The sequence below is a fragment of the Bos taurus genome, chromosome 2 (genome assembly GCF_002263795.3).
Source record: "Bos taurus isolate L1 Dominette 01449 registration number 42190680 breed Hereford chromosome 2, ARS-UCD2.0, whole genome shotgun sequence".
Classification (NCBI taxonomy): domain Eukaryota; kingdom Metazoa; phylum Chordata; class Mammalia; order Artiodactyla; family Bovidae; genus Bos; species Bos taurus.
This window is the reverse complement of record NC_037329.1, coordinates 42,858,036-42,882,714: the sequence shown is the minus strand read 5'-3', so window position 1 is coordinate 42,882,714 and position 24,679 is coordinate 42,858,036.

Below are 24,679 nucleotides of genomic sequence, written 5' to 3'. Positions count from 1 at the left end.
TGATTGTTTTCCAGAAGTATTTTAGTTAAGGATTTTTGTGTCCGTGCTCAGGAACAAGGTCTATAATCTTTCTGTGGTGAAGTCTTTGTCTAGTTTTTGTATTAGGATAATGATGACCTAAAAAAATGGGTTGGGAGTGTAATTATTTTTCAAAGGCTATGTCTACACACAATTAAATGGAGTTCTATAAGTTTCATAGGCAAATTTATATATGGTGAGAGTCATGGGCTTCTCTGGTGGCTCAGAGGGTAAAGAGACTGCTTGTAATGAAGGAGGCCTGGATTTAGTCCCTGGGTCAGGAAGATCCCCTGGAAAAGGAATGACTACCCAACTCCCGTATTCTTGCCTGGAGAGTTTCATGGACAGAGGAGCCTGGTGGGTTACAGTCCATGGGAGTCACAGGAGTCGGACACCACTGAGCAAGTAACACTTTCATTTTTCAGAGAACCATACCATATCATATGACCAAAGTAAAAATCAGACCTTCTATTTCTACTGTGGTGTTATTTAGTGACATTACATAATATTTGAGAAAGCAATTCTCAAGCATTCTGCCCTTGATCCTTAGTAGAGTCTTAATAAATATTAGGTACTGATAATAATATCAGTAATAATATTCAGTTCAGTTCAGTTTATTTCAGTCGCTCAGTCATGTCCGACTCTTTGCGACCCCATGAATCACAGCACGCCAGGCCTCCCTGTCCATCACTATCTCCCGGAGTTCACTCAAACTAACATCCATCGAGTCGGTGATGCCATCCAGCCATCTCATCCTCTGTCGTCCCCTTCTCCTCCTGCCCCCAATCCCTCCCAGCATCAGAGTCTTTTCCAATGAGTCAACTCTTCGCATGAGGTGGCCAAAGTACTGGAGTTTCAGCTTTAGCATCATTCCTTCCAAAGAACACCCAGGACTGATCTCTTCAGAATGGACTGGTTGGATCTCCTTGCAGTCCAAGGGACTCTCAAGAGTCTTCTCCAACACCACAGTTCAAAAGCATCAATTCTTCGGCGCTCAGCCTTCTTCACAGTCCAACTCTCACATCCATACATGACCACTGGAAAAACCATAGCCTTGGCTAGACAGACCTTTGTTGGCAAAGTAATGTCTCTGCTTTTTGTTTTTTCTTTTTTTGTGTGTCTCTGCTTTTGAATATGCTATCTAGGTTGGTCATAACTTTTCTTCCAAGGAGTAAGCGTCTTTTAATTTCATGGCTGCAGTCATCATCTGCAGTGATTTTGGAGCCCCAAAAAATAAAGTCAGTCACTGTTTCCACATCTATTTCTCATGGAGTGATGGGACCAGATGCCATGATCTTAGGTACTGATAATAATATTAATTGTTATTATTTTTATTAATTCAATGAGCTATTAGTAGCTACCACAGTTTCAACCTTAGGCTATGCAGAAAATGGTTATACATAGAACATATCAGAGACCAGACACATTTATAGTACTCCAATATGTGGCAATTTACCATACAATCATTTTGGCTTTGATGGAATTTTAAAGCTAAAAAGATAGCTTGACTATAGCCCTTGGAATTCAAACAAAAATTCTTTTTGTTGTTGTTAAGTCTTGTCTGACTCTGCAACTCATGGACTGTAGCAGGCCAGGCTTCCCTAATGCGGCATTTTCCTCCATGGCTATCATAGTGATAAGGTAGCATAAAAGCCATAGTTTCCCCTCTCACCCAGTCTTAACATTAATCTTCATAAGGAGAAAAATGTAGATGCTAAAAGCCTCAAAGTCTGGTCCATTTGCTGCTCTGTGCTCTTGATGATGGGGTGTGCCACAGTGATGCTTGCAGAGTCAGCAGCATCAACATCGCTTGGAGCTGTTCCTGAAGCAAATCCATGTCCCCACCTTGCATACGAAATCAAGGGACAGGGGCAAGTGTCTGAGGTTTAACAGGCTTTCCACATGATTCTGAGGTTTACTAGAGCTTGGGAGCACTGGCTGAGCAGATGATTGGCAGAGTATGAGATGGTTGAAATCAGTAAGAGTTAAACAATGTGCATTAAGAAGAGGGTTGGTCCCCCTTTATTGATTTAAAATACACTGTGTTGTCAGCTTCAGTCTGAACCACAGAAAAAGGCACAGGTAACTCGCAGTAGGTAACACGCTCAAGAATATCGCCTCTCTTGCTTTCCCCATGTATGCTATCTGTGGAAAGTGACCCTGAGAGAAAAAAATAAGAGTTTACAGAGGGAATAGAGAAATTTGTTTCAAAACTAGATACTCAGGAATCTGCGTGTTGTGCCTATCTTGTACTTTTTCTAACAGCCAGCATATTCAACTGTTAAATGCCTAAGAATATTCAAAAACTTGCCAGTGTTTAATAGACCTTCTTTCTTTCTAGGTGCCCTTCCTTCTCCAATCCTCTTCAAATTAATAGCCTAGTAAAATTTGTTGTTGCTTAGTTGCTAAGTTGTGTCCAACTTTTGAGACCCTATGGACTGTAACCCATCAGGCTCCTCTGTCCATGGGATTTCCCAGGCAAAAATTCTGGAGTGAGTTGCCATTTCCTTCTCCAGGGGATCTTCCTGACCCAGGGATTGAACCCAAGTTTCCTGCATTGCCAGGTGGATTCTTTACCACTGAGCCACCAGGGAAGCCCAGTCTAGTAGAATTTACAAATATATTAATAGCTCAAAACTAACCTAGAAAGGAAAACATTTATCATACAAAAATCTTTTAATACTACCTTCTTGATTTATTTCCCCCCTGCTCAAATTCCCCTTTATTTTATTTTTTATTACTCTGTATTATTTTCTAAAAAACAGTGTGCTCAACTCATTGTGCACATTGTGTTATTATGCTCATAAATTAAGTCGAAGGAGTTTAAAGATCAGAAGCCTCTGATTTAGGAAGATAATCTGAGAACAAAAGAAATAGAGGTTGAATAATTCTTGCTGGTATTTGCAGTTTAAAATGCCTAAAAACAATGGTAGGTAACTCATGACTCAGCTGAAGTGAGAATCTTCACTAGGCAAAAAATACACTTGAAACGATGCTAGGAAAAAAAAAAAACACTTGTTTTTAGAGTTAAATATTATATTCTGTCTTTTCATAATAAAGCAAAATAGAATCTGAACATAATCTCATTGGCTTTGGACAGTGGGACTCAAAGATTCTTTTTATTTATTATTATAAGTATTAATCTGATAATCTTAACTAGATTACAGTACAGTCTGGCTGCTCAGAATAAAATATTGGCTTTATTTATTCCTACAGAAATTATTCTTTAGTATTATAAAAGAGGTAAGGTGATCATAAGATTGTTCAGTTGGTTATATCAAGTTCTGTTACTATGTATCAGAAAATAAATTATCTGCCTAAGCAAAATATTCTTTAGTGAAACATTACTCATAGGAGATTTTTTATATATCCATGATTCACTAAATTGAAAAATATTTGAATACTGCCTTATATACTTTAAAAATTCAGCAGGTGTGCATAGAGTACCTGCAGTTGTCAAGAACTGTAAGGGGACAATGATTCTGCCCTGCTTGCAAGCTAACAAGTTAGCCAGCCACATAAGACCACCAGGACATCATTATTAGCACATCAGGAAGGCTGAACTTCTATAATTGGTTTGTTTCCATAGGTCATATTTTCATTGGTTCCATTCTGTCCCATATGCCACAAGTCCCATAGTGGAGGGTGTAGTTGTTATTGTTCAGCTGCTCAGTCATATCCAACTCTTTGCTACCCCATATACAGCAGCAGGTCAGACTTCCCTATTCTTTACTCTCTCCCAGAACTTGCTCAAACTCATGTCCATTGAGTTAGTGATGCCATCCAACCATCTTATCCTCCGTCGTCCCCTTCTCTTCCAGCCCTCAATCATTCCCAGCATGAGGGTCTTTTCCAATGAGTCTACTCTTTGCATCAGGTGGCCAATTATTGGAGCTTCAGCTTCAGCATCAGTGCTTCCAATGAATATTCAGAGTTGATTTCCTTTAGGATTGGCTGGTTTGGTTACCTTGCTGTACAAGGGACTCAGTTTTCTCCAGCTTCACAGTTCGAAAACATCAATATTTTGGCACTCAGCCTTCTTTATTGTCCAAATTTCACATCCATACATGACTACTGGAAAAACCATAGCTTTGACTGTACAGACCTCTGTCAGCAAAGCGATGTCTCTGTTTTATAATATGCTGTCTAGGTTTACCATACCTTTTCTGCCAAGCAGCAGGTGTCTTTTAATTTCATGGCTGTAGTTACCGCCTGCAGTGATTTTGGAGCCCAAGAAAATAGTCTGTCATTGTTTCTGTTTTCCCCCCATCCATTTACCATGAAGAGATGGGACCAGATGCCATGATCTTAGTTTTAGAATGTTGAGTTTTAAGCCAGCTTTTCACTCTCCTCTTTCATCTTCATCAAGAGGCACTTTAGTTCCTCATTTCTTTCTGCCATTAAGGACATGTCATCTGTATGTCTGATGTTATTGATATTTCTCCTGGTGATCTTGATTCCAGCTTGTGCTTCATCCAGCCAGGCATTTCGCATGATGTACTCTGCATGTAAGTTAAATGAGTAGATGACGATATACAGTTTTGACATACTCCTTTACCAATTTAGAACCTGTCCATTGTTATATATCCAGTTCTAACTGTTGCTTTGTGACCTCCATACAGGTTTCTCAGGAGGCAGGTATGGTGGTTTGGTATTCCCATCTCTTTAAGAATTTTCCACATTTTTTGTGATTCACACAATCAAAGGCTTTAGCGTAGTCAGTGAAGCAGATGCTGCTGCTGCTGCTGCTGCTATTTCGCTTCAGTTGTGTCCGATTCTGTGCGACCCCATAGATGCCAGCCCACCAGGCTCCCCTGTCCCTGGGATTCTCAAGACAAGAACACTGGAATGGGTTGCCATTTCCTTCTCCAATGCGTGAAAGTGAAAAGTGAAAGTGAAGTCGCCCAGTCGTGTACAACTCTTAGCGACCCCATGGACTGCAGCCCACTAGGCTCCTCTGTCCATGGGATTTTCCAGGCAAGAGTACTGGAGTGAGAGCTAGTATTCATTAATAGCAGTAGTACTTTCCATATAAATGAAAAGAGAAGAAGATAAGCCCTTATGCTGGACATAACACAGTTCATCCTCAGTCTCATGATGCAAAACTGCTATCAGGTAAAAGTTTTTTGAAATAGTGTGGGTTTGTCCTAAATAGAGATTAAGAATCCTGTAAGATGTTGAATAGGGCCCTGGATAGTGGAATGATACACAGCATATCGTACTCATGAATGTTCGACTCTTGGGCAATAGTAGACTTCCATGATGAATTCTATGTTGACAAAGCTAAACCAGAGAGACATCTGCCTTGTTAAGATGATGACAGTAGCTGATGAAAGATAGCATCCTATGCAGCTCTTCTGTATGGGAGTACTTTTATGATAACTCAGTGACAGCTTGAAATGGGAAAAGGAGAGTTTGACAGGCCCTGGAGAAGGAAATGGCAATCCACTTTTGGGCTTCTCAAGTGGCACAGTGGTAAAGAATCTACCGGCAATGCAAGAGACACTAGAGACTCAGATTCAATCTTTGGGTTTGGTCTTCTCCAGGAAGATCTCCTGGAGAAGGAAATGACAACCCACTACAGTATTCTTGCCTGGGAAATCCCCTGACATAGAAGCCTGGTGGGCTGTAGTCCATGGGACTGCACAGGGTCAGACATGACTGAAGCGACTGAGCATAGCACAATAAGAAACTAGATATTCCACCATCATAATTCCTATTGCATAAATTTACCCACTTTTTGTGAAATCAACTGTTATGAAAAGCAGATGGTATACTGTAGACACACGGAAGCACGTTGTCACAAGGAATTACAGCACGTGACATTAAACTGCCATGTACTGTGTTATATGATAGGCCACCACGATGAAATGTTCTCATTTAATAGCTACTATATGAAGTAAATGCAACTTCAAACATTTTCTCAAAACTTTCAATAAGGAAGGCCAGTATTTTAATATTTAGAATAACATAGTTTGCTCATTTAAGAATAAGACTTAGTTGATTTGTGAGAAGCATTCAATTAAAGTAGATAATCTGCCTGCTAGATTTGAAAAATGAGATACTAGAAAAGTGAAAGTAAAGTGTTTCACTAATAAGGATGTTTTATTAGAGAAGGTGTGATTTGTAAATACCCTTGAAAATTACCTAAATGATATTGAATCCCCAAATAACATCTACCAATAAGACTATACTTAATATTTTGTGAAAGTGTTTACATGTTAGAATGAACACCATCCTCCTGAATCCTTTCTAGGCTAGTTTTATCATGGCCATTCTTGCTGCCACTGTTTTTGGAATATCTTATAAATGTCTTCTGTGTGCCCAGTCTCGAGATGGGTTCTTTACATCTCATCTATTTAATTTTTTATATTTGTATTTTGGATAATGAATTCATTTGTATGATTTATTACCAAAGTTTTCTGAAAATTCTCCCTCCTGCTCTTTGCTCCTTTTCACCAGATTCCCATTGTTCCACCCTCCCACAGAAGTAGTCACTGTAAAAATCTCGGAGATTTAAAAAAAAAAATGCAATCAAATGCAGAAGGTACTTATTTCCACACAGCCTCACCAAATACAGCACCTTATTAAATGTGAATCAATTTACTCATTAGTATTTTATTGCCATTTTATAGATGAAACTGTAACTCCATAAAGTTTCATAACTTATTCAACATTGCGTAACATAAAATTGAAAGTAGTAGGATTTGAAATGAGTCCTGTTTGTCTAAAAGAAAAGTCCATGTAGTTCCCCTATAAAATATTAACGTTTTACCATGGATGAAACTGAGATGGTCGAGTGACCTTTCCCAGGACATAGAGGAAGGTGGTACAAGTTGAGGCTTCAGACTGGATCTTCTGATGCTTTCTCTAATGTTATTCCTACTACACTTTCAGTCTGTTTTTATTGACATTTAATTTTCTGTTGGTATGTGTTTAAGTATTATTTGGTGCTTAGTTGCTCCCATTGAGTCTGATTCTTTGCGACCCTATAGACTGTAGCCTGCCAGGTTCTTCTGTCTGTGGGATTCTCCAGGCAAGAATACAGGCAAGAATACTGGAGTGGGTTGCCATGCTCTCCTCTGGGGGATCTTCTCAACCCAGGGATCAAACCTGCTTCTCCTGTGTCTCCCATATTGAAGTCAGATTCTTTACTGCTGAGCCAGTGGGGAGGTCATACATCCTGTTTTTCCATTAGACTGAAAATTCGTAATAAGTCTTTTCTGCATTTTTTTCCTCCCACTGGTCCTTTAAAACATGCTTTATCTAATTTGATTTCAGTATAGTTTAAAATTTTAAAAAATGTATATAAAAGTAGAACTCATGGTGTGTGGTATTCCATTCCATAGAGTTTTATAAATACTTTGAGATTGGTATTTATATCATAATCATGATACAGAACAGTTCCATCAACCTTTAAAATTTCTTCAGGCTTCTCCCTTGAAGTAAGCACTTCCCTCTACCCCAACCCCTGGCAACCACTGATATTTTCCATCCATTGTGTTCTACCTTTTCCAGAGCATCATAAATAAGATTGTACACTCTGTGTTTTGGCTAGGCTTTTTACAATTAGTAAATTGCATTGAGATTCACCCATATTATTTCATGTATCAGTATTTCATTCCTTTTTAGCTGATGAGTAACATTCCATTATATCAATGTTCCTCAGTTTGTTGATCCATTCACCAGTTGTATCAGTTTTTAGTGACTATGGATAAAGCTGCTATAAACATTTACATATGGGTTTTTTTGTGTGTGTGTGTGAGAGCATCATTTTTATTTCTCATGGATAAATCTATAGCAGTGAGATTGCTAGGTCATAGAGTAGGTTTTTATCTTCCTTGGTAAGAAAATTTCAAACTGTTTGCCAAAGCAGTCATACCATTTTATATTCCTAATCATTGCATATAACATCTACAGTTACTCTGTATTCTCATCAGTGTGTGGTATTGTCTTTTTTTTTTAATTTAAAACTTTACCCATTCTAACAGTTGTGTAGTAGTATTTCATTGTGTTTTAAATTTACATTTCCCTAATTACTAATGAAGTTGAACATTTTCTTCATGTGCTTTTCTAGCATCTGTATAATGTCTTCATTGAAATGTCCAATTGTTTAACCATTTTTTTTCAGTTTAAATTAGTGTATAATTTATTTTGTTTTGTTTTTAATATAAATTTATTTATTTTAATTGGCAGTTAATTACTTTACAATATTGTATTGGTTTTGCCATACATCAACATGAATCCGCTACAGGTATACACATGTTCCCTATCCTGAACCCCCTCCCACCTCCCTCCCCATACCATCCCTCTGGGTCATCCCAGTGCACCAACCCCAAGCATCCAGTATCATGCATCGAACCTGGACTGGCGATTCGTTTCTTATATGATATTATAAATGTTTCAGTGCCATTCTCCCAAATCATCTCACCCTCTCCCTCTCCCACAGAGTCCAAAAGACTGTTCTATACATCAGTGTCTCTTTTGCTGTCTCATATACAGGGTTATCATTACCATCTTTCTAAATTCCATATATACGCATTAGTATACTGTATTGGTGTTTTTCTTTCTGGCTTACTTCACTCTGTATAATAGGCTCCAGTTTCATCCACCTCATTAGAACTGATTCAAATGTATTCTTTTTAATGCCTGAGTAATACTCCATTGTGTATATGTACCACAGCTTTCTTATCCATTCATCTGCTGATGGACATATAGATTGCTTCCATGTCCTGGCTATTATAAACAGTGCTGCAATGAACATTGGGGTACACGTGTCTCTTTCAGTTCTGGTTTCCTCGGTGTGTATGCCCAGCAGTGGGATTGCTGGATCATAAGGCAGTTCTATTTCCATTTTTTTAAGGAATCTCCACACTGTTCTCCATAGTGGCTGTACTAGTTTGCATTCCCGCCAACAGTGTAAGAGGGTTCCCTTTTCTTCACACCCTCTCCAGCATTTATTGCTTGTAGACTTTTGGATAGCAGCCATTCTGACTGACGTGGAATGGTACCTCATTGTGATTTTGATTTGCATTTCTCTGATAATGAGTGATGTTGAACATCTTTTCATGTGTTTGTTAGCCATCTGTATGTCTTCTTTGGAGAAATGTCTGTTTAGTTCTTTGGCCCATTTTTTGATTGGGTCACTTATTTTTCTGGAATTGAGCTGCAGGAGTTGCTTGTATATTTTTTAGATTAATTATTTATCTGTTGCTTCATTTGCTATTATTTTCTCCCATTCTGAAGGCTGTCTTTTCACCTTGCTTATAGTTTCCTTTGTTGTACAGAAGCTTTTAAGGTTAATTAGGTCCCCTTTGTTTATTTTTGTTTTTATTTCCAATATTCTGGGAGGTGTGTCATAGAGGATCCTGCTGTGATTTATGTCGAAGAGTATTTTGCCTATGTTCTCCTCTAGGAGATTTTTTCTTTTTAAAAAAATTTATTTATTTTAATTGGAGGCTAATTACTTTAAATATCAATATCAATAACCTCAGAAATGCAGATGACACCACCCTTATGGCAGAAAGTGAAGAGGAACTCAAAAGCCTCTTGATGAAATTGACAGTGGAGAGTGAAAAAGTTGGCTTAAAGCTCAACATTCAGAAAATGAAGATCATGGCATCTGGTCCCATCACTTCATGGGAAATAGATGGGGAAACAGGGGAAACAGTGTCAGACTTTATTTTTCTGGGCTCCAAAATCACTGCAGATGGTGACTGCAGCCATGAAATTAAAAGATGCTTACTCCTTGGAAGGAAAGTTATGACCAACCTAGATAGCATATTCAAAAGCAGAGACAGTACTTTGCCAACAAAGGTCCATCTAGTCAAGGCTATGGTTTTTCCAGTGGTCATGTATGGATGTGAGAATTAGACTGTGAAGAAGGCTGAGCACCAAAGAATTGATGGTTTTGAACTGTGGTGTTGGAGAAGACTCTTGAGAGTCCCTTGGACTGCATGGAGATTTGACCAGTCCATTCTGAAGGAGATCAGCCCTGGGATTTCTTTGGAAGGTATGATGCTGAAGCTGAAACTCAAGTACTTTGGCCACCTCATGGGAAGAGTTGACTCATTGGAAAAGACTCTGATGCTGGGAGGGATTGGGGGCAGGAGGAGAAGGGGACGCCAGAGGATGAGATCGCTGGATGGCATCACTGACTCGATGGACATGAGTCTGAGTGAACTCCGGGAGTTGGTGATGGACAGGGAGGCCTGGTGTGCTGCAATTCTTGGGGTCGCAAAGAGTCGGACACGACTGAGCAACTGAACTGAACTGAACTGAATTACTTTACAATATTGTATTGGTTTTGCCATACATCAACATGAATCTACCATGGGTTTCTGGTCTTATGTTTAGATCTTTAATCCATTTTGAGTTTATTTTTGTGTATGGTGTTAGAAAGTGTCCTAGTTTAACCATTTTTATATTGGAATGTTGCCTAATTGTTGTGCTTTAGAGTTCTCCATATATAGACAGAGGTAGTTTTCTATATATAGATTCCTAGATACAAATCTCTAGTCAGGTTAGTGATTTGTAAATATTTTTTACTAGTCTATGGCTTTTTTTTATATGAAAGCCTTTCATTTTTATATAGTTTAATGTTTTCTTCTAGGAGTAATATTTTGATGAAATATCAAAATAAATTTTGCCTGGTCCACTGTCACAATAATTACTCTGTTATCTTTTCTTACAGACATCTTATAGTTTTAGGCTTTACATTTAAATATATAATTTTAGTTAATTTTTGTATATAAAGTGAAGAAGGCTCAAATTTTTAAAATATTTTGCATATAAATATCAAATTGTTCAACATCATTTGTTGAAAAGACTGTCTTTATCCATTCAACTGCTTTCTGTACTTTTGACTCAGATCCATGCATGCATGTATATTAACTTGCTTCAGTCATGTCTGACGCTCAGCGACCCCATGGACTATAGCCCACCAGGCTCCTCTGTGCATGAGATTCTCCAGGCAAGAATACTGGGGTGAGTTGCCATGACATCCTCCATTGGATCTTCCCAACCCAGGGATTGACCTGCATCTCTTGCATCTCCTGTGTGGGTTATTTGCCACTATATAAGTTGCCATGGAGATATATTCTTAAATCTGTTCTGTTTCATTGATCCATTTGTTTATTTTTTTCTGCAATTCTAATTCAATAATGTTATTATTTTATTCCTTTTTTAAAATTATTACAAAATTTTATTGGGATATAGGTGACTTACAATATTGTGTTAGTTTCCAGTGTACAGCAAAGTGAAGCAGTTATACGTATACATATATTCACTCTTTTTTTGGATTCTTTTCCCTTGTGGGCCATTACAGACTGTTGAGTAGAATTCCCTATGCTTTACAGTAGGTCCTTATTAGTTATCTATATTATATATAGTAGTGTGTATGTATCAATGATGAAGACTTATTCTTTTAAACTTTTAAATTTATGTTGGCCTACAGTTATTATATGTAGAGTACATCATGAGAAACGCTGGACTGGAAGAAACACAAGCTGGAATCAAGATTGCTGGGAGAAATATCAATAACCTCAGATATGCAGATGACACCACCCTTATGGCAGAAAGTGAAGAGGAACTCAAAAGCCTCTTGATGAAAGTGAAAGTGGAGAGTGAAAAAGTTGGCTTAAAGTTCAACATTCAGAAAACGAAGGTCATGGCATCCGGTCCCATCACTTTATGGGAAATAGATGGGGAAACAGGGGAAACAGTGTCAGACTTTATTTTTGGGGGCTCCAAAATCACTGCAGATGGTGACTGCAGCCATGAAATTAAAAGACGCTTACTCCTTGGAAGGAAAGTTATGACCAACCTAGATAGCATATTCAAAAGCAGAGACAGTACTTTGCCAACAAAGGTCCATCTAGTCAAGGCTATGGTTTTTCCAGTAGTCATGTATGGATGTGAGAGTTGGACTGTGAAGAAGGCTGAGCGCCGAAGAATTGATGCTTTTGAACTGTGGTGTTGGAGAAGACTCTTGAGAGTCCCTTGGACTGCAAGGAGCTCCAACCAGTCCATTCTGAAGGAGATCAGCTCTGGGATTTCTTTGGAGGGAATGATGCTGAAGCTGAAACTCCAGTACTTTGGCCACCTCATGCGAAGAGTTGACTCATTGGAAAAGACTGTGATGCTGGGAGGGACTGGGGGCAGGAGGAGAAGGGGGCGACAGAGGATGAGATGGCTGGATGGCATCACTGACTCGATGGACGTGAGTCTGAGTGAACTCCAGGAGTTGGTGATAGACAGGGAGGCCTGGCATGCTGCGATTCATGGGGTCAAAAAGAGTTGGACACGACTGAGCGACTGAACTGTACTGAACAGTTAATTAACAATATTGTGTTAGTTTCAGGTATACAACAAAATGATTCAGTTATGCATATACAATTAATCTATTCTTTTTCAAATTCCTTTCCCAATGAAGTTGTTATAGAATATTGAGCAGAATTTCCTATTATTTCCTTCCCCAGTTTTATTGTTATTGACATATAACATACAGAACCTGATGGTTAGATACATGCATATATTAAAAAATGATTAACACAATAAAGATAGTTAACAACACCATCCTCTCATGTAATTATCTCCTTTTTGCGTAGTAATAACATTTAAGACCTTCTCTCTTAAGAACTTTTCCCTATTTTCTTCCCCAGACAGAAAAGGTTTTCACCAGTATGCTAAGGGCAATGGGTCCTCCCTCCCATCCCAAGACTCTGGTTCCTTAGTGGTGATAAGGAAAGCCAGGAAGAAGGATCTGAGTGGGGCTTCATTCTCTTCCCATGGTGGCTGATGTTCCCCTCTTCAAGGCTGTACCACAAGGGATGCCCTCTTTGGAATCACCAAGTTTTCTTCTTCTTTTTTTCCCTTTTATTCTGTGAGGTCCATGGAGAAGAGCTTACAAGTATATGTGGGATCTGTATCTCCAGTGTCCAGAGATCCCACACTTTGCCCAATCCACACTTGACTTCTACCAACATGTTAACAATTCTGACCAAATTATTCTCACAGTTTTCCAGCAACATCCGCTCCTGGTAAAAAAGGGCTGGCGTTCTGTATTTTATCTCCTTAGATTTTGGACTAGATGGGTTGAACTCTCTGATAGGTTCAAAAAAGCAAAAAATTTGCAGTTTCTTTGGCTTTTGTGTTTGTTGCTGTTGCTGTAAGAGGAAGAAAGTGGCTTCTTTACAGTTCTCTACATTCCAAGCAGAAACATGCCTTAATTTTAGCTTATGTGTACATACCACAGAATTGTTGCACTTTCAATCAGATTTAATCTCAGAGTCTCCTTCTAGGATGACCACCTAATAGGATAATTAATAGACTGTGTCCCAAAGCATCCAATCCAATAAAGAATTTATCATTTACTCATTCAGTCATTACCTCTGAATCTTCTTCAAGAAACCAGCAGGAAGCTAGGGCTCTGAGATGATAGCAATTGTTATTACTGAGCACAAATGGAAACTTATAAAATAAGTTTGAAGAAAATGTTTTTGGTAATCTCTCTGTGAGCTGAATATGCTCTGGTTCAATGGCAGAAAATGGGAAACGTCCATTTTGAAGTCCAAACTATTTTTCTTACTCACTTCATGGCAGATCTATAAGCCATTTCTCTGTTGTGTAATATTTAGGGTATTATTATCTTCAGTATAAAGAAACCAACAGGTGATTTAATTGTTTCTCAGCAGAGCAGCTGTCTCAAGGATTTTAGAGCTGCCTTTCTGCACTGTAGGTGATTTAAGTGCTGAGCTAAGTGAGTACCAATTTTCCAATTTTATGCCCACTTTATACTGTTTTGGTATTTTGACTCCAGTGAGATCAAGTTTCCCATTCATTTTACAGTGTACAGTCTAGTATCTACTTTAGGTATGATTCAGTTGAAGACTGGGAAAAATATACTAGAACAACCAGTTATTGCAATATGATCATTTTTAACGGAAACTTTTTAGCTGATGTAGAAAGCACTAGATAACAAATCTGTTTCAAACTATATATTGATATGGAAAAATTTCACCCTTTTCTTTTTGAAAGTGCTCTAAACTGAGTGCTTAATCTGAGAGGAAAAAAAATACAGAATGACTCATTTCTTTTATACAGGAGTAAATGTATTTATTCTGGTATAATTGATAGGATCTGCTCTAAAGTTTATGTGCCCTGAAATCATGTCTTTATTATAACAAAAGCTTATTGTGAAAACTTGGGGAAGTCACTTGTCTTCTTTGATTTCCAGTTTTTGAATGAAAATAATACATGGTCTTTCTGCTTTTAAAGATCAAAAATCAAATTAGGAATTTTGTTGAGTATTAAGAAATCCTACCAAGGATTAAGGATTAATTAATTAATCCTTAAGGTTAGCACTTAGTAGGTGCTAAACAAAAATTGGTTGGCTAGTATATTAGTAACTTTATTAGGAAATAGGATATAATACATCCCCAATATACCTTTTCTTGCTCCCCCCAGGCCATTAGATGGCTTCCCAGGTGGCGCCAGTGGTAAAGAACCCACCTGCCAATGCAGGAGACAAAAGAAGATGGATTCAATCCCTGTGTTGGGAAGATCCCCTGGAGAAGGGCACAGGAACCCACTCCAGTATTCTTGCCTGGAGAATCTCATAGACAGAGGAACTTGATGGGCAGAGTTCCTATGGACAGAGGAACTCAGCCCATAGGATTGCTAAGAGTTGGACATGACTGAAGAGACTCAGCATGCACGCACGCAACCAGAGCACCTTTTAGTAATTATTGTAATATATATTAATCATCTATGTCTAGAATTTCCTTCTGGGTAGTTAACTCCTTGAGGGAAGTTTAATTATTCTTATATTCCTCAAATATAGTGTATAACCTAAGGCTGTAATTACTATAACAGTAAAACCTGACTTTATTGAGTATTATGTTTCAGTAGTTAAGTTCAGTGGTTTAGGTACATTATCTTATAAGATATTTTCAACTACTTTGGGAGACAGTTTAAACTCCTGGGGCACAGTTTTAAGGAACTTCTCACACATTTCTGGGTTCTACCATCAGGAATTCATGGTGAAGATTTAAGAATTATCCCTTCATGACTCTGGCAAGGGGAGCTAATGAGTAGATATGCTACCCATCTAGAGCATTCTCCATAACAAGATCTGCTCTAAATGAAAGATGGCCAGTTTTAACCCAGCTTGAGGAAAGGAGTTTTTTCCAATGCCAGACCCTTCCAGCTTTCCTCTTTATCTAAGGGAAGAAAATAGTCAACATGGGTTAGGTCTTCAAGGATATATATTGTATTAACAAAACATTTTAAATCAACCACGGTGTGTTGTTATTTAGTTGCTAAGTCATATCCAATTATTTTGCTACCCCCTGGACTGTAGCCCTCTAACACCTCTGTCCATGTGATTTCCCAGGCAAGAATACTGAAGTGGGTTTCCATTTCCTTCTCCAGGGAATCTTTCTGACCCAGGGACTGAGCCCATGTCTCCTGCTCTGCAGGTGAATTGTTTACCATTGAGCCACTTGGGAAGCCCAAATCAACTGTACTTCAATATTTCAATAAATTTTTTTTAAAAAAGGAAATGGATTGTGAACACCACTACCAGGGAAGGGAGTAGGGTGCTGGCACTGGGGAAACTCACATGAAATTCATAGCCCAGAGCTACAGGGCTGAGTCAATACTGAAATTTAATACAAAGATTATAGAATGCTCACTTCCCCCACACCTTACCACTGTACCAACAAAGCCCTAATATAGAAAGAGTGGATTACAGCTGGAAGAGTTATAAGATGCAAACTTCAGTCAGTCTGAAGATGTGGCAATAGGAACTTCCCAAACTTAAATGCAAAGAGAAAAAAGAATAAAAACAAACAGAACATCTACGAATTCAGAGACAGTATCAAAAGTTGTAACATATGTGTAATTGGAAAACCAGAAATAGAAGAGAAATATTTGAAGTAATAATAGATTAGAGGTTTCCAAAATTAATGAGACAGAAAACCATAGATTCAAGGAGATCAGAGAACTCCAAGCATGACAAATACCAAACCAAATCAAATACACCTAGCTATCTCATGTTCAAATCGTAGAAAACTAAAGACAAAATAAAAACCTTGAAAGAAGGCAGAGGGGAGAGGGGGAAATATATTTTATTTATAGAGGCGCAAGAATAAGAATTAAAGCAGACTTCTTTCTTTAATTTAAATTTATTTATTTTTAATTGGAGAACAATTGCTTTATAATACTGTCTTGGTTTCTGGCGTGTATCAGCATGATTCTGCCATAGGTACACGTATGCCCACTCCCAATTCAACCCCTGCCACCTCCCACCCCATCCCACACCTCTGTGTTGTCACAGAGCTCCAGATTTGAGTTCCCTGTGTCATGTAGCAACTTTCCACCTGCTATCTAATTTGACATATGGTAATATGTATGTTTCAGTGCTACTCTCTCAGTTCATCCCACCCTCTCCTTCCCACCTTGCATCCACAGTCTGTTCTCTATGTCTGCATCTCCACTGCTGCTCTGGAAATAGATTCCTCAGTACCATCTTTCTAAATTCCGTGCTGCTGCTGCTGCTAAGTCACTTCAGTCATGTCCTACTCTGTGCAACCCCATAGACGGCAGCCCACCAGGATTCCCGTCCCTGGGATTCTCCAGGCAAGAACACTGGAGTGGGCTGCCATTTCCTTCTCCAATGAAGGAAAGTGAAAAGTGAAAGTGAAGTCACTCAGTCGTGTCCGACTCTAGTGACCTCATGGACTGCAGCCTGCCGGGCTCCTCCCTCCATGGGATTTTCTAGGCAAAAGTACTGGAGTGGGGTGTGATTGCCTTCCATCTAAATTCCATATATATGCATTAATATACAATATTTTTTTTCTCTTTCTGATTTACTTCACTTTGTATATAACAGGCTCTAGTTTCATCCACCTTATTAGAATTGAGTCAAATGTATTTTTTTATGGCTGAATAATACTCTATTATATATATGTACCACAACTTCCTTATGCATTTCTCTGTCGGTGGACATCTAGGTCGCTTCCACGTCCTAGCTATTGTAAGTAGTGTTGCAATAAACATTGTGGTGCATGTGTCTTTTTCCATTATGGTTTCTTCAGGGTATACTCACAGTAGTAGGATTGTTGGATCTTATGGTAGTTTTATTCCTAGTTGAATTTCCATACTATTCTCCCTTGAAGTTGTATCAATTTGCATTCCTATGAACAATGCAAGAGGTTTCCCTTTTCTCCATACCCTCTCCAGCATTTATTGTTTGTAGATTTTTTGATGATGGCCGTTCTGACTGGTGTGCAGTGATATGTTATTGTAGTTTTGATTTGCATTCCTCTAATAATGAGTGATGTTGAGTATCTTTTCATGTATTTATTAGCCATCTGTACGTCTTCTTTGGAGAAAAGTCTGTTTAGGACTTCTGACCACTTTTTGATTGGGTTGTTTGTTTATCTGATATTGAGCTGAATTAGCTATATTATATATAGTATATATTGTATACTATATTGTATATTTTGGAGATTAATCTTTTGTCAGTTACTTTGTTTGCTATTATTTCTCCCAATCTAAGAATTGTCTTTTAACCTTGTTTATAGTTTCCTCTGCTGTGCAAAAGCTTTTAAGTTTAATTAGATCCCATTTGGTTTATTTTTTGTTTTTATTTTCATTACTCTAGGAGGTGTGTCATAGAGGATCTTGATGTGATTTATGTCAGAAAGTGTTCTGCCTATGTTTTCCTCTAAGAGTTTTACAGTTTCTTGTCTTACATTTAGGACTTTAATCTATTTTGAGTTTATTTTGTGTATGGTGTTAAGAAGTGTTCTAATTTCATTCTTTTACACATAGCTGTCCAGTTTTCCCAGCACCACTTATTGAAGAGACTGTCTCTCTCTCCATTGTATATTCTTGCCTCCTTTGTCAAAGATAAGGTTTTCCCATATATGCGCAAGGTTATCTCTCAGCTTTCTATCTTGTTCCATTGGTCTTTATTTCTGTTTTTGTCCCAGCACCATACTGTCTTGATGACTGTTGTTTTGTATATAGTCTGAATGCAAGTAGGTTGATCCCTCTAGCTCCATTCCTCTTTCTCAAGATTGCTTTGGTTGTTCAGGGCCTTTTGTGTTTCCATACAAATTATGAAAATTTTTTCTTCTTTTGTGAAAAATACTCTTGGTAGTTTGATAGAGATTGCAATAAATCTGTAGATTGCTTTGGGTAGAATAGTCATTTTACAATATTGATTCTTCCAAGCCAGGAACATGGTATATTTTTCCATCTGCATATGTCATCTTTGATTTCTTTTATCAGCATCATGTATGGATGCAAGAGTTGGACTGTGAAGAAGGCTGAGCACCAAAGAATTGATGCTTTTGAACTGTGGTGTTGGAGAAGACTCTTGAGAATCCCTTAGACTGCAAGGAGATCCAACCAGTCCATTCTAAAGGAGATCAGCCCTGGGATTTCTTTGGAAGGAATGATGCTAAAGCTGAAACTCCAGTACTTTGGCCACCTCATGCGAAGAGTTGACTCACTGGAAAAGACTCTGATGCTGGGAGGGATTGGGGGCAGGAGGAGAAGGGGATGACAGAGGATGAGATGGCTGGATGGCATCACTGACTCGATGGACGTGAGTCTGAGTGAACTCCGGGAGTTGGTGATGGACAGGGAGGCCTGGCGTGCTGCGATTCATGGGGTCGCAAAGAGTTGGACACGACTGAAAGACTGATCTGATCTGATCTGATCTGATTCCTTGGTATTCTCTTTTTTTGTTGCAATGGTGAATGAGACTGTTTCCTTAATTTCTCTTTCTGATTTTTTCATTATTAGTATACAAGAATTCAAGGAATTTCTGTATATTGACTTTATACCCTTAAAGCAGACTTCTAATCAGAACTCATGGAAGTAAGAAGGCAGAGGAGTGAAATATGTTAAGTGTTAAAAGAGAAAGATCACTATCCTAGCATTCAACATCCAGTGAAATTATTCTTCAGAAGCAAAGTAGAAATAAAGGCTTTCTCAGACAAATGAAAAATTAGGGAACTTGTCAACAGCAGATTTTTCCTATAAGAAATGTTAAAAGAAATTCTTTGGGAATAAGGAAAATAATATGGGTCAGAAACATGAATATACATAAAAAAAAGTTTGCATTAGAGAAGTAATGAGTGACTATTAAATAATTTTTTTTCATTCTTAAGGTAAAAAATAACTATTTAAAGCAACATTGATGGTAGTGTATTGGTGAGTTTACAATTGAATAAGAGAAAGCAATGTCAGTTATGTCATAAGAGATCAAAGGGAGAAATTGGGAATATCCTATTATAAGGTACCTGAGCTACATGAGGCAGTATAACATTATTTGACAGTGAACCAGACTAGTTTAAAATGTATATTATTAACTCTAGGATAATGACTATAAGGTAATTTTAAAGAGACATGTACCTGATAGGGGTCTTCCCAGGATGTGCTAGTGGTAAAGAACCTGCCTGCCAACACAGGAGATGGAAGATATGCAGGTTCAGTCCCTGAATGGGGAAGATCCCCTGGAGAGCCTGGCAACCCACTCCAGTATTCTTGCATGGAGAGTCCCATGGACAGAGGGGTCTGTCAAGATACAGGCCATGAGGTCACAAAGAGTCAGACACTGAAGTGACTTAGCATGCATACACGCACACACATTCTTGATAGGCTAAAAGAAGAGATGCAATAGACAAGGAAACAATTTAAAACAAATGAGGGAGGGAAAAAAGGATAAATGAAAAACATTAACAAACATTATAGATATTATGCCTGGAAAATCCCATGGATGGAGGAGCCTGGTAGGCTGCAGTCCATGGGGTCACAAAGATTCGGACATGAATGCGCAACTTCACTTTCACTTTCCCTTTCACGCATTGGAGAAGGAAATGGCAACCCACTCCAGTGTTCTTGCCTGGAGAATCTCAGGAATGGGGGAGCCTGGTGGGCTGGCGTCTATGGGGTCGCACAGAGTTGGACACGACTGAAGCAACTTAGCAGCAGCAAGGATATGGAAGACCTGAACTTCACTATCAATCAACTTTACCTAATTGACAGTAAAGAATATTCAACCTAACAATAACAATACAAATTCTTTTCAGATTCACACAGAATATTCACCAGTATATAACACATTCTGAGCATAAATTATACCATATACACCATAAAAACCTAAAAGAATAGAAATCATAGAAAACCTTAAGAGAATTAAACTAGAAATCAATAATATTAAGAAAGCTGGAAAATCCCCAGATCTCTGGAAGTTAACCAAAACATTTTTAAGAACACATGGATCAAAAAAGAGTTCTCAAATTAAAAATGTTTTCTTACATTAAAAAAATTAAAAACTAAATTTAAGTAAATATAAAACTTATCAAAATTTGTGACATACCATGAAAGCAGAGCTCAGAGTGAAATTTATAGTATTAAATAGGTATGCTAGAAGAAAGACTTAAAATTAATAACCTAAGCTTTCACTTTAGGGAAACAGAGAAAGACGCAGGTAGACAGAAAATCTAAGTCAGGAGTAGCAGTCATAGGCATGTAAAGCACAGAAAAGTCATGAGCCTTTGGGGATAAAGGCACAATGAGAAAAAAAGTGGAGAGATTACAGGCTCCAGGGAAGGAGCAACATATAAAGAAGAAACAGATTAAAAAGTGCCTATTACGACAACCAGGACATGGAAGCAACCAAAATGTCCATTGACAGAGGAATGAATAAGGAAGATGTGGTATATATACAATGGAATAATTACTCAGCCACAAAAAAGAGTGAAATAATGTCATTTGCATGAATGGAGTGAAGTAAGTCAGACAGAGGAAAACAAATGCTATATGATATTGCTCTTATGTGGAATCTAAAAATGTGGTATAAATAAACTTATTTACAAAATAGAAATAGAGTCACAGATATAGAAACAAACTTACGGTTACCAGTGGGGAAAGCTATGGGATCATGGAGGGATAAATCGGGAGGTTGGGATTGACATATACACTACTATATATAAAATAGATAATCAACAAGGACCTACTGTGTAGCACAGGGAAGCCCACTGAATTCTCTGTAAAGGCCTATATGGGAAAAGAATCTAAAAAACAGTAAATGTATGTATATGGATAACTTATTCAGTTTGCTGTACACCTAAAACTAATAGAACACTATAAATCAACTACACTCCAATACAATTTTTTTTAAAAATTGGCAAAGGATTTGAATAGCTAATTCTCCAAAGAAGATCTACAAATGGTCAATAAACACATGCAAAGATGCTCAATATCACTACTCATTAGGGAAATGCAAGTCAAAATCATGACCTATCACCTCACACCCAATAGGATCACTGCTATCAAAAACAACCATAAAAACAAAACAAGTGTTGGTATGGATGAAGACAATCTGAAACCCTTATGCACCATTCATGGGAATGTAAAATGGTCAAGCTGCTATGGAAAACAGTATGATGGCTTCTCAAAAAATAAAATATAGACTTATCATATGATCCAGAAATTCCACTTCTGATTATATATCCAAAAGAATTAAAAGCAAGGCCTTAAAGAGCTATTGATACACCCATGTTGTTAGCAGCATTATTCACAGTAGATAAATGAGGAAGCAACCCAAGTGCCTATTGACAGATGAATAAATAAGCAAAATATGGCATATAAATATAATGGAATATTATTCAGCCTTAAAAAGGAAGGGAATTATGGCATAAGCTACAACATAGATAAGCTTTGAGAACATTATGCTAAGTGAAATAAGCCAGTCACAAAAAGACAGATACTATATGATTGTACAGGTATCTAGAATAATCAAAACCATAGAGAAAGAAAGTAGAATGGTGTTTGCCAGGAGTTGGAAAAAGGGAAGAAATGGAACGTATATCGTTTAATGGATACAGACTTTTAGCCTTTTCAAGATGAGAAGAGTTCAGGGAGATGTGGTGATGTTTACACAGCAATATGAATGTACTCAATACCATTGACTGTATTTTTAAAATGATTGTTCTGTGTACTTTGTTGCTCAGTCATGTCCAACTCTTTTCGACCCCATGGACTATAGCCTGCTAGGCTCCACTGTCCATGGGGATTCGCCAGGCAAGAATACTGGAGTGGGTTGCCATACCCTCCTCCAGGGGATGCCCCCAACCTGGGGATCAAATCCAGGTCTTCTGCATTGCAGGCAGATTCTCTACCATCTGAGCCACCAGGGAAGCCCTTAAAATGATTAAGATGGTAAATTTTATATTACATATATTTTATCACAATAAAAAAATGAAAGAAGGAAAGACATTTAAACTGGTAGGGTCTATTATGAAGACTAAGTAAATGGTCTGAGAGATTAAGGGAAAACAGATGGAGGTTATAGAAATCAAGAGAAGAGGGAATTTTGAGAACAAGTTGATTGTCAATAATAGAAGTTCAGAGTAGGGGAGGCTAATAAGATTAAGATTGAAAATGGATATTATGTCTTTGGTAACCTCAAAAAGGGTAGTTTCAGGTGACAGCATTAAAGAAGTGGTTTGTGACATTTGTCTTCAAGCGCAGAGGGAGCAGAACCAGAAGCTAGTTAAGGGAATGGGTATAAAGAGATGAAGGAAATGAAGACAGTAAGTGAAGACAAGCTTAAGAAGTCTGTCCTTTATGGGAAGAAGAGACAAGAGAAGCTTAAATGACACAGAGTCAAAGAATGGCTTTGTTTTTAAAAAGTACAAGAGAATATAGGCAGTTTTATAAACTGAAGGAAAGGATCAGTTGACTGGGAGTGGCTGAAGACATAGGAGAGCAAGAGATAACTCATGTAGGAAGGTCCCAGAAGAGAATGAGGAAGGGGGAGAATAAAAAATCTTGGGACTGGGGCTGGTTTTGAGCAGGAATATGGCTACTTCATCCACTGAAACTGGAGGACCCTACCAGCACCGATAGAAGTCTGCTTTCTTTCTTAAGGAGGGGCATGGGAACAGTTCAAGCCTGATTACCCTCATTCATCTATACTGTCTTTGTAAAGTAGGAGATCATATCATTTGATGAGAAAGATAACTGAATAAACTGATAAAGTTTTAGAAAAGACACCAAAGGAATGAGAATGAAATTTGCCAGGTGAGGACAAAAGGGATTTGAGTGGGTCGCTAAAATTATAATTTTCAAATCTGTCATAGCATTGACTCAAGTGATTGTTTGGTATTTTCTAGGACACCCAGGTAGATGAATATGTGTACAGAGCAGGAAAATAGGATGGGAATTTTTAGGGCCAATGCAGTAGGAGGAGAGAGGGTAAGGATGGTGAGATTGCTTGTGACAGAATTTTTTAGATGATCAGTCATTGTAGTTGGAGTGGGAATGAAGACCATTATTAGAGTTGATGAGGTAAAAGAACCATAGGGCTTGAATGAATCGATCACATGATTGCTGTCACTGCCTATGGTGATGTCAGGAGTTGACATAAAATTATATTAATGTGGGTGAAAGTTGATGAGTTTCCAAATGGTTCAGTGTAAAGAATCTGCTTGTCAATGAAGGAGATGCAGGAGATGTGGGTTTGATCCCTGGGTCAGAAAGATTCCCTGAAGTAGGAAATGGCAACCTACTCCAGTATTCTTACCTGGAAAATTCAATGGACAGAGGAGTCTGGTGGGCTATAGCCCTGCTGCTATGCTGCTAAGTCGCTTCAGTCGTGTCTGACTCTGTGCGACCCCATAGACGGCAGCCCACCAGGCTTCCCCGTCCCTGGGATTCTCCAGGCAAGAACATTGGAGTGGGTTGCCATTTCCTTCTCCAATGCATGAAAGTGAAAAGTGAAAGTGAAGTCGCTCAGTCGTGTCCGACCCTCAGTGACCCCATGGACTGCAGCCTACCAGGCTCCTCCGTCCATGGGATTTTCCAGGCAAGGGTACTGGAGTGGGGTGCCATTGCCTTCTCCAGGTCTATAGCCCATTCGGTTGCAAAGGTCAGACATGACTGAGCGACTGAGCACACATGCACGGGTAAAAGCTGATGTGGTTTAATTCCATCACTATTTTTAAAAGTTTAAGTTTCTCCAACCCTACTTAAATACAATAACTAAATCTGTACTTCAAAGCCTTTAACTTCTTCTCATAACTTAATATATAGTTGGCTGCCTCTTTAGATGGTGTACTCATATTCTAGTTTTTCTAGGAATCCAATAGGATTCAAAGGATTTTGACTATCTTCAAAAGATAGTCCTGACTTTGTGGGGATTTTAGCTGAAATAAGATAATGAAAAATTGCTGGATGATCCATTTTCCTACAAATGATGCTTTGATGAAATTACTAGTGAATCCTAGAGTAAATATGCACATTCTTTTGGCTAATGTGGAGTAAATTCAGAGTCTGAGAAATTTAAAATTCATTATTTCTATTCACAGTTTAAGCATAATTAAGGGCAGCTGTCAGAATGGCAAAGTTTTTGACAGACTCAAGTTGCTCTGTTTCTTACAAATTGGACCTGGATGTGAGTTGGTATAATACCTAACAAAGCTCTCAGTAATGAAACACAGAATACTGAATTTTAAGATTCTGTACCTAGAGTTGTTGAAGGACACAAAGCAAAAAGAAAACCCAATTGAAACACATGTGTGGTAGATGGATATCTAGGATAAGGGTCATAAATTCTGAATTCTGTGCTCTGGTTATT